The sequence below is a fragment of the Phascolarctos cinereus genome, unplaced genomic scaffold, assembly GCF_003287225.1.
Source record: "Phascolarctos cinereus isolate Bilbo 61053 unplaced genomic scaffold, phaCin_HiC Scaffold_5;HRSCAF=322, whole genome shotgun sequence".
In the NCBI taxonomy this organism is placed as follows: Eukaryota; Metazoa; Chordata; class Mammalia; order Diprotodontia; family Phascolarctidae; genus Phascolarctos; species Phascolarctos cinereus.
Window position 1 is genome coordinate 190422814 of NW_027555958.1, and position 11029 is coordinate 190433842.

Below are 11029 nucleotides of genomic sequence, written 5' to 3' on the forward strand. Positions count from 1 at the left end.
AAACAATCCAATGTTATCAAATCCAAAGGCTCTATTTGAAGGAATAGGATTCTTATCTAACAAAGGAGGGATGCTTTTGGAGGCGTTTATTTAATTCAGTTTATTGGTGCCATGAAGAAAATGCATTATCATTATAACAGTACCTTTATTTCTCCACACACTTAGTTTCCTGATAAGGCCTTCTTCCAGTGGACTGTACTTAATGTACTGTTACAGCTAGTGCTGAGCTAACCTTAGTAAACAATGAATTTAAATCAATTGCATTCTGCCTACTCTGGTTGTATGAAACACATCAGCTGTTGAATAATGAATCAAGGTAAGCCTAAAGGTTCATGGAATTAATTCTTCATTATTTTTGTAGTTTATAGGCTGATTTAGATATTTTAAAGGATCTTTTTTTTATTATAACACTTGTAAAATTATTTTTATGTCTGATTTTGACCATGTCTTTCTCTTATTCTTATGGCACTGCATTTAACTTTTGAAATACAGTTCCTTCTTTTTCTTAAGGAAATTAATCTTAAGTGAGATGAAAGTTTTGAACCATCTTATTGAATGAGTGGATTCATTCTGGAAGTAACAATGTTGCATTAAGTGATACTACTGAAATGATTAGTATTTCATGGATTAAAAGTATCTCTAGTAATCCATGCAGGAAAACCCAAGTGGATGAAAAATGAATTGATACAGATTATGACAGGAAATTAGATAAAGAGTACATTGATTTAGTCCATCAGTGTATAATATTGGCCAAGCAATGAAAATGGTCAAGGAAGTGAATCTGGAATTAAATATTAAAAAAGTGAACTAAACTGGATTATGTTTGGAAAATTATGTAGTAACACCAAAAATTCATAGACTCTCCCTACAATGAAATTCTATATTTTAACACTAATTTTCTTCCAATGAAGAAGCACCATGTTATAGAGGATAAAGAGCTGGCTTTAGATTCATGATGGTCTGTGCTCAAACCCTGACTCTGAAATATATTACCCATGTGGCTCTAGGCAAAATACTTAACCTCTGAGAGGCTCCAGGGAACCCTTTAAGACTATAAACTACAAAAGAGTTGCCCATCTGCAGTGGTGGAGCTAATTTCTTTTTTTTTTTCTAAATCATTTCAGCTTTAATAGCCTACAACATTGATTAAAAAGATGGGTCAATTTTAGGCTTTTTCATTTTAGGTTGATTGCTACCAAGTACAGAGAGGAACACATACAAATTGAGACTAGATTCTAAGAAGCAAGTGTGCAAATGGAGTAATTGGAAAGTTATGAGAATGGGTTAAAGAATCAAAGAGATGAACTCTTTCTGAATGAGGTCTTCTAGATGTAGGAAAAGGTTTTTGGGCCAGAGTTCTTGGTGGCTGCCATTGCTTGGTGGTTGGTAATTCAGAGGACCAATCGTGCTTGTTGGGTCATGAGAACCTTGAATCTCTTCTTGATAGTGATATGGTGTCTTGAATACTTGTCATCTGGGGAGAACCTGGCTGGGTGAGCTGAACAGGTCTGTTGTCCTGCAGGGTCTGTTTTCTTTAGGGTGTCGACCCGGTCCCCTTGCTCTTTGAGGTAATACTGCAGAAACATTGCAGCCAATTCACTTCACAATCCGTATCCGCCATGGAAAGAATCAGATTACAACTACACTTCTGCCTCCGTCTCCAACCACACACCCCACCAGTGGTGGAGCTAATTTCCACAGTGGAAGTTCTCTACAATCATAAATACCAATCAAATCCAAAATACTTCTTCTAATGATGTCTTATGCCTGTGAATCATAGTACACCACAGTTAGTGAAGAATCACAATTACAAGTAGCTAAACATTACAAAGGACAAGGGAGAAATCCATCATAGATGTACATATGCAACATATTATTAGGAATTGCTTAAACAGAGAGATAAATAGGCAGATAGAAGGACAGATATATAATAGATGAGAGAAAAAAAAGAAGATAGAAGGAAGATTAAACAGTGACCTCATAAGATCAAAGATCCAAACCTACAAAACACCTCAGAGGCATCTCACCTAACCTCCTCATTTCTAGATGAGGAAATGAAGATCCAGGGGAGTGAACTAACTTGCCCAAGGTAACACTAGTATATACTAGCACACATAAAAATTTCCTTTGATTTGAATTTTTAAAATTTTAAGTAAATAGTTTCAAATTTTGACTATTACTGCTAAGACCAGTTGCCCCCCAACATTCAATAAAGGTACTCTACTGAGAAATGAAATTAAAATTATGGTTCTCATTTACACAAAATTATACACATTTTCAAAAAAATCTGAAATCAGTTTCAAGAATGTGACTAACATCAATTTTAAAGGAGTAGTAAAATTGTCAGACTGTAAAATTTGAGCATAAATATACTGAAGAAATCTTGCAGGTGTTATTTCTGGAGCTTAATAGATAACAAGTGTATGTAGGGGGTAGGGGTGTAGTTTTGTGTATTCACTTCTGATACTGGGAGGTAAGGGAAGCAGAGAAGGAAGTCAGCTTTGGGAAGTGTCCTTGGGTCTGTGTTTTATTTATAAAGGAGGACAGTTTTACAACAGACTAATAGCAAAGAAGGGAGCCCTCAGATTTGGATAACAGGAGAGGAACATCTTCACGGATAAAATTTAACCATCTGAGAAGAAGATAGAAGTACCCAGCAACAGAAAGGAAAGAGCTCAAGAAGGAGAATGGGTACTTAGATAGCATAAAAGAGAATGATCTAGCTGTTTTCCAGGATAAGAGGTATTTGCCAGAAAGTTGCTTCACATATCAAGGAAATCAGGAATAAATTTGGAGTTCTGCTACTCTTTAACAGAAAATAGTATTTGTGACTTCAGCAGCTTATTCATCATGTCATATTCATACTTATCTTTGGAATAATGTCTTGTGCCAAATAACTTTAAACTCTGAAAAAGGTTTTCTCTGAGATTATCTTATAAGCATTAAGAAATATGTAAAAATTAGAGTCATAACACATTATTGGTTTCCTTAGTTTTTAAAGTACAACTAATAACTTAAATATGGATATAAACTTAAAAACTCCCATCGTTATGCCATTACCTATAAGGGTTGTCAAATTGTGTAATTTACTGTTATTTCTTGAAGTGCTATGCAGATAAGGTGCTAGTCTATAAAAATGCCAAATCCCTTTTAAATAGCATGTGTAATTACCACTAAGCTTTTTTGCTAACTATAATAGTTTACCTGGAGAAGCATTGGAAAAAGCTAAATTAAATAAATATGACAGCAGTCTAGACTTAAGCAGCTCTAGCTTTCAGTATTTTTCACTGAAATTACAGAATCCAGAGAAAATAACAACCATGAGCTTTCAGCTGAATGCTTTTAAACTGAATTCATCAGGAGTTCAAAAAAGGAGATAAAGTAGAAACTCTGCTATCCAAGTCACAAATATTCAGGCTAGGGAAAGAATTTTTTTTTAAATTTTTGGCAAAAAAGAAGCAAGATAGTGAATGTCTCATATGCCACATCTGCCTCATCTTTGTCTGACCAGACTAATATTTTCTTTAGTTGGAACTATTTTGTGCCATACTCCTTCTGCTTATTCTTCTCATGCATCATAATCTGTCCACCAAAGAATGCTATCTGGTAGCTCACTACCTCTGAATATTTATGTTTTCTATTGTCTATCATGACAACCACCTTTTACTTTGGATATATAAAGCAAATAATAATAGCTAGCATTTATATAGCACTTTAAGGTTTGCAAAACACTTTATATATATACCTCATTTGATCTTCACAACCCCCTGAGAGGTAGTTGCTCTTATTCTCATTTTATAAATAAGGAATCTGAGATAAATTGAATGACTTCCTCAGGGTTACACAGCTAGTAAACCTCAGATGCACTGTTTGAACTGGGAGTTTCCTGACTCTAAGTCCATGCATTCCTGACTCCAAGTCCAATACTCTGACCTTCATGCCATCTTGCTGCCTTTTAATGTGCTAAGATAGTGGGCAAAGGTTATACCAAAGTTCTTATTGTGGTGTGGAGCTGATGTGGGTTCACTAATATTATACCAGTGAATTATAAGCACCAGAAAGTCATTCAAAACTGAAAGAATTTGGAGTATAGCACTGATTTGGGCCTATGTGTTTTTCATCAGAGTTCCAGCTTAGCTAAATTCATAGAGGCTCATTCTCAGAAGGCTATCAACTACATGATGAGTTTTGTAGTATTAGTGTCTGAGGAAAAAACATCTACCGAGGAGTAAATGAGCTGTGATCATCATTGATAAAGGAGTACCTAATACTGTTAGAATAGGAATAGGCATAGCAACTGGAACTGGGATTTCATAGGTATAGGGAACTCCTGGGTAAGGTACATTCTCTATCAATGCTGATTCATGTCTCTGTCACTTATAGTCTTAGAGAGTTGCCTGGAGAAGGGGGTGAGTGTACTGAGAAATAAGTGACTTGCCCAGGGTCATATAGGCATCATGTTGTAGAATCTGGAATTGATCCTTGAATAGAAGCCAACTTTCTGATCATTTATGAAAACTATATATACTCGAAATTTTGGAGCCAGTACAGATGAAAATTGAAATGCAAGGGAAAATCTGCCATTTTTCTCTTTTTTGGTGGAATGAAGGGCAAATCTGATGTGGAGACAATGTGACTTCCCTCTCACCACTCTATCTTTGGCCCAAAGCTTCAGACACCTGTGCAATATGTAGTTGGGCCTCCAGCTTTTGAAAAAGAAATGTTATATTTATTTGAAATTTGCATGAATTTACAACATTTTACATGCAATCAAGGCAACAACAGACTGTTCAATCTGAGTGATCCAAACGTGAACAGGTGGATTTCTTGGCTAAAGAAAGGATAATGATACTTATTTGGCTAGGGAAAAAAGAGAATAGGTATATACTCTTATTCAGTCTGTAACTACCGTTTGAATTGTAGGAGGAAAAATGCTGCCAACTACCCTACCAATACAGCCTTACCTTTTATCTGCCCCAAACGTGACATCCACTATAGTCAGATCAGTCACCTTAGTTGTCTCTGTGCTCAGCACCATCTCTGAACTTTAGCTTGTACTATTTCTCTCACCTGAAACTTCTTTTTTCCTGTCTCCACCTATTCACCATTGCCCCTGTTCTTCAAGGACCGGTTTAAGAACTGCTTCTTCTAGGATATCTTACCAAATGGTCTTTTTCAGCTTTCTTTAAACTACCTCTCTTGTAAACTCTTTTGGAACTTCTAGTCTCTACCATACTACTTAACCTGTAATTATGTACTACTTGGGTTGGTTATGGGCCTATTTATTGTCATGCTGCCTCTCTCATTAGATTGTAAGCTCCCTGAGGGCAGGAACTGTTTTAACTTTTTTTTGTATTCCTACTCCTAAGCACTGAACCTAATATACAGTATCTGATATATGCTTGTTGGTTAATTGACTGATTGGACTCATCATTTCTTATGCATCTGGAGGGATAGGGATGCTGAGCAGAAAGAATATTTAACTTATAGTTAGAAGACCTGGATTGGAATTCTGGATCTGAATGACTAACCATGTGTAATATCTAGAGCTCTGAGGAAATGTCAGCTCACTTTCAAAAATATGCAATCTGGGTTGAATCTGAATTATATTGCAGAGCACACATATATCTTCTGTGCTTACTCCCCACTCTAGCACTTACTCCAGCAGGGTATTTGCACCCATTCTTGCTTCTATTCTTCTCAGGATTCTCAGGCTTACCTAGTTGCTCCTGAGCCCTCACTAGTGTGTTTCCCATTCACAAATATAAGCTTGCTGACTCAACTCTTAACAAGATAGGCAAAACAAGAATAATAATGAAATAACATTCCACCCATAAACCTGGGATTTGCCTGTCTCTCCCTTTCAAAAAATATACATGATGTCTATAGAAGAGTGGGAAAAAACTTAACATACCTTATTAGTAAGTTATATGTGTAAGGTACATGTAGCAAAGGCAAATCACAACCCTGGAACTAAGCTAGAAATAATTTTTCTTTATCAAAGACTGATCTTAGAAGTTTACTGATGGGCATGGTATCTTCGTTGGACTGGTTCTGTCACTAAATTGGCCTGCTTCATGGTGGGATCACGTTGTTGCACTTATGGATTGGGTTTCTCTGACGCCAGACCACTCTGAGCTGAAGGGACAGGTTACTTCTCAGCTGGCCTGGGAACTGGACCACTTTTCTGCTGGGCCAGGTTGCTGTGCAGCTGGGCTACTTTTCTTTTTGGCTGGACTGGCCTTGTTCTCTGACAAAGCAGTGCTGCCCTGTTTTAAAAAGAGCAGAGTCATTTAGCCTGAGGTTTACAGAAGCTTCTCCAGTACAGTTCCACTGGCCAGACTGAAGGATTTTCACTGTCTAGGAAGCAGATGTCAGTGCAATATAGTGGTATAGGCTGTCTTTTGCCAACTAGACTCTTCCAGGAAGCAGGTGACTGTGCAGAAAAGTGTGGCATCTTTTTCCTTTTGTTATTCTTTGAGGTCTTTGACCAATTTCCCTGGTTCAAGACTAAGCCCTCTCAGTAAAGGGACCTTACTCTACCTTGTGGTGATCCCATAGTATAATAAACAAATCCTTATCTCTGAAGGCTAGCCCATAACCAAACAATGGATATTTATCAGTTATCAAAAAGCAGCTCTGGGATTCAGGGTTCAGTAATTTTTAATTTTAAAGTTCTCCTGTTGGTCTAATATAAGCAAAGAGTTCAGAAATAAAGGTACTGGAGTAGAATTTGCCTCAGGCTAGTGCTTTGTCTCTGTTACCTGCTTTCTTAGCATTTTTCATATGCAAGGCTCAAGTTTATCTTCATCTTTGTCTTTTTTGAATGGCAAAATTGACAAAATCTGAAAAGAGGACACTCACAATAATATCACATATTGCCCTATGATGAATTGACTTTCTACTACAAATGGATGCCAAATACAGACCCAGTACATGAGACACCAGGAGTGGGAAATGACAGAAACACCAACGTTGTATCCTTTACTCTTCTATCTATCTTTCTTTTATGAGTTTCAGTGTAAACTGGAATACACTATAGAATGGTGGATAGAGTGCTAGATTTGGAGTCAAGAAGACCTAGGGTAAAATATTACCTCTTATACTTAATAGGTGTAGAACCATGGGCAAATCACTTCATCTTTCAGCCTTAGTTTTATTTTCTGTAAACTTGGTTAGTAATGTCCGTTATATCTATTTAATAGGGTTGTTGTAAGACTCAAAAGAGGTAATGAATGTAAAACACTTTGTAATCTTTAAATGTCTGTTGTTTATTTGTTTTAGTAATAATAAAGGGAAGACTATGGGCTACCCAAACAGTTGTTTTCTGTTCATCTTTCCCAAACAAGGGCTTCTTAGTTAACTTCCCCACTGTTAAACCAATTCTGTCCAAAGGTAACAATATTGTGTATCCACTCACAGTAGTGGTCACCTTCTTTGCTTCATATAATTCCCAGATAAATTCTGAGTTACTATTGGAATTGTGAACTCAGGAATAGGTTTGCTGGTTCCCTTTCCTTATGTAGCTCAACTGGTTATTAAGCTAACATTGTGTGATCTTGAATAAGCCTACCTTTTTTACCCTATTTCCTCATCTAAAAATATGGGATGATGAAGTCCCTTCTTTACCTATTTCATTAGATTAATGTGACTATGCTATATGCATAATGCTGACTATGAATGCAGTAAGGGCAGGGAACCTGTCTTATATAGCTATATCTCTTGGAGTAATATAAAATCTAAAGCTAGAAAAGAGATCTATTTCAATCTCCCATGTTACAGATGAGTAAGCTGACTCATCTGGTTGAGTGACCTGTCTAAGGTCACCTACGTAGTAAGTAAATGTTCTTCTCACTTAAGATCCAGTGATCATTCCATTACACTAGGATACCATATGGTACCATATGGTACCAGAGTACCACTCTGAATACTTTGCAAATGTTCCATCAAATGTCACTTAGTGGCCAAATGATAATGTGTTATGATAGGCTGTTTCACCTCCTGGAAGGACAAATAGCCCAGAAAATCTAGTACAGCAATTCCTACTAACATTAGCTAACAGAAGAGCTAACCTTAGCACCAAGTACAATTTTTCTGTACTTAGCTAACCTTAACCTCTTAAGAGCTAAGATATTTTACACAGACACACACACACATGCACATACACACATACACACACACACATATACATATGTGTGTGTGTATTTGTGTATATATGAAATCTTTCAATAAAGAAAATCTTATCTTGAAGCCTCAAGAAAATGGATGTAAAGAAGGCCTTATGGTTTAAATTAAGTCTGGATGCAGTTAAAATACATATTTAGACCTTTGGGGGAAAGTCAATATGATGGTTTAAAAAAAAAACCTCTCAAAATCTGTTGTTTCTTCTGGTTTAAATAATTGTAAGCACATTTAGCTCCCACTGATTTCTTTTCACTTCCTCTAACATGTTTTATACAAACCTAGAATAATAAAATACCCATTCTTTGTTTCTTTTTGTTTGTTTGCATATATATATATATATATATACACATATATCTACATATATATATATATATATATTCACTGTCTCTCAGCTTTAGTTTTTTTCCCCAAATGTCAAACATTTATTCTTTTCTCCCTCATACTTCCTCCTACACACTGATAAAAAAAATTAAAGAATGAAAGGAAAAGAAAGGAAGAGATACAAAACCTTCTATCATATAAGCATAGTCAAGCAAAACAAATTCTCATATTAGTCATGTCCAAAAATATTTTCTTTTTCTCATTCTGCATATTAGCCCATCACTTCCCTGTCATAAAATGGGTAACATTCTTCATCATCAGTCCTCTGGAATCATAATTGGAATCAGGATTTTTAAATTTTTCAAAGTTGTTTGTCTTTTCAACAGTGATGTTATAATATAAATAATTCTCCTGGTTCTGTTCACTGAATTTGAAACTGTCACTTTCATCTTCTCTTAAAACATACTATTAAAGAATACTATTATATCCTTTAACATTAATTTATTAAATTTTATTTATCTCTTCTTCAAGTGATGGGTACATTCTTAGTTTCCAGTTCCTTATCACTTCAAAAAATGCTGCTATAAATATTTTTGTGCATATAAGATTTATCCTCTTTTTAAAAATTTCTAAACCCCAATTAAATGTCAAATTAGAAATATTGAAAATCAAAGAGATTAATAAAATTTAAAAAACCCAGTTTCAGTTAGTTAAAAAAGGAGGTGCTGTTAAAAAAAACCCAGCTAACTTGATTAAAAACAAGAGGAAAATCAAATTACTAGTACACTAGAATAAAAAATGAAAAAGAATTCATAACAAATCAAGAAATAAAAGAAATTATTCCAAACTAATCTGTCCAACTCTATGCCAATAAACTAAACAACTTAAATTTAAGAAATAGATGCATATTTACAATAATATTAACATAATAAGAAATAGAAATTTTAAACAACTCCATCTCAAAAAAAGAAATTAAAGAAGCCATGAATGAATTCCCATAGGAAAAACAAATCAAGACCACAGGGATTTACAAGTGGATTCTTTGTTTCTTATTAAAGCTGTTTGTGGTCAGAAGAAAATTCAAGGAACTTGAAAATTTTACTGTGACTGTAATGTTGACGTATTTTGATGACTTTTCTGGTTAATTGAATTAATTACTTTTTTTTCCCCAAAAAAGTAATACTTACTGGAATACTTACTGGAATATCACATACTTACTGGAATATCAGCCAGAATTTTGTATCATTTGGAATTCACTTTGTGTTTGAAGGCTGGGATAAAACATTATTTTGGGAAGATGTGTGAAAGAGGCACCTGGTTTGGTTAAAAGAGGGATTTTGAACAGAAGGACCTAGGTTCATATTCTTGCTTTATTATTTATTATCTTAGGTAAGTCATTAATCCTCTGTGGGCCTCAGTTTTATCCTGGTAAAGAGGTTGGATAAAATAACATCTAAGGTCCTTTCCAGATCCATATCATAGTATTTATATATTTGATCCACAGCAATTGTTGGGATTTTAATTTGTTTCTTTGTATGGTATGCCTCATTTCCACCATGTACCCAGAAAGGAATGAACTAAGGACCAACAGCAGTGATCTAACAGCCAGGCCGTAGAACATAGATTCAACTTTTTTGTGTCATGGACAACTTTGGCAGCTTAGTCAACCTATGGAACCCTTCTTAAAGTAATGTTTTTAATGCATAAAATAAAGGTAATGCATGCAATAAAATACATAGAATTACAAAGGAAACCAATTATATTGAAATATATTTATGAAAGTATTTTAAAATATAAATTCAGTGATACCAGATTAAGAATCCTTGCTATAGAACATATTTTCTACTATGTATTCCTTTAAGAAAGCAAAACTTACCTTGTTCTTGGGATGAAATATAAATTGCACTGGGTACAGCCTTGAAGTTGGTGATTCCTAGTGAATAATAGGACAAGAAAAGTGCTACAAATTACTTTCCTCTGCATTAAAGCCATATAAAAAGGGAATGGGATGTCTTGGGAAGCAGTGGTACCCTCAACACTCCCAATATTGATCTTCAAGCATAAACAAGATGTCCACTTATTGAGTTTATTATAAATGAGATTCTTCTTCAGGTACAGGTTGAACAAGGTATCCTTATTCAGCAGGTCCTTCCATCCTTCAGATTCTATAATTATGTGACTCCTGATCCCTTTTTTCTTCTGCCTAAATGCAATAAGCAGCATATGTGAGTCCTAAATTCCTAAATACATAATGACTCTATAACTAATGTGAGAGGCAGTGTGACCTAGTAGATGAGTATCAGTCTTACCAATAGAATGACTGAAATTCAAGCCCTGCCTCTAATGCATGAAAACTCTGTAACCTTATGCAAGTAATTTCATCAACCAGTGTCCCCAGGCAACTGTCTACCATTATAGATTGTAGGTAAATGGCCAATCTATGAAGAGATGAAGTTTGCACACAGTATTCTCTATCTAGTTGGCATCATAGATTTAGATAAACAAGAAAAAAAGATGAGAATAG

General features: G+C 35.2%; 1 pseudogene; it reads right to left on the reverse strand.

Moving 5' to 3' along the window:
• Positions 1-1159: 1159 nt before the first annotated feature.
• LOC110217687 (H/ACA ribonucleoprotein complex subunit 3 pseudogene) lies at positions 1160-1621 on the reverse strand (annotated as a pseudogene).
• Positions 1622-11029: the final 9408 nt, after the last annotated feature.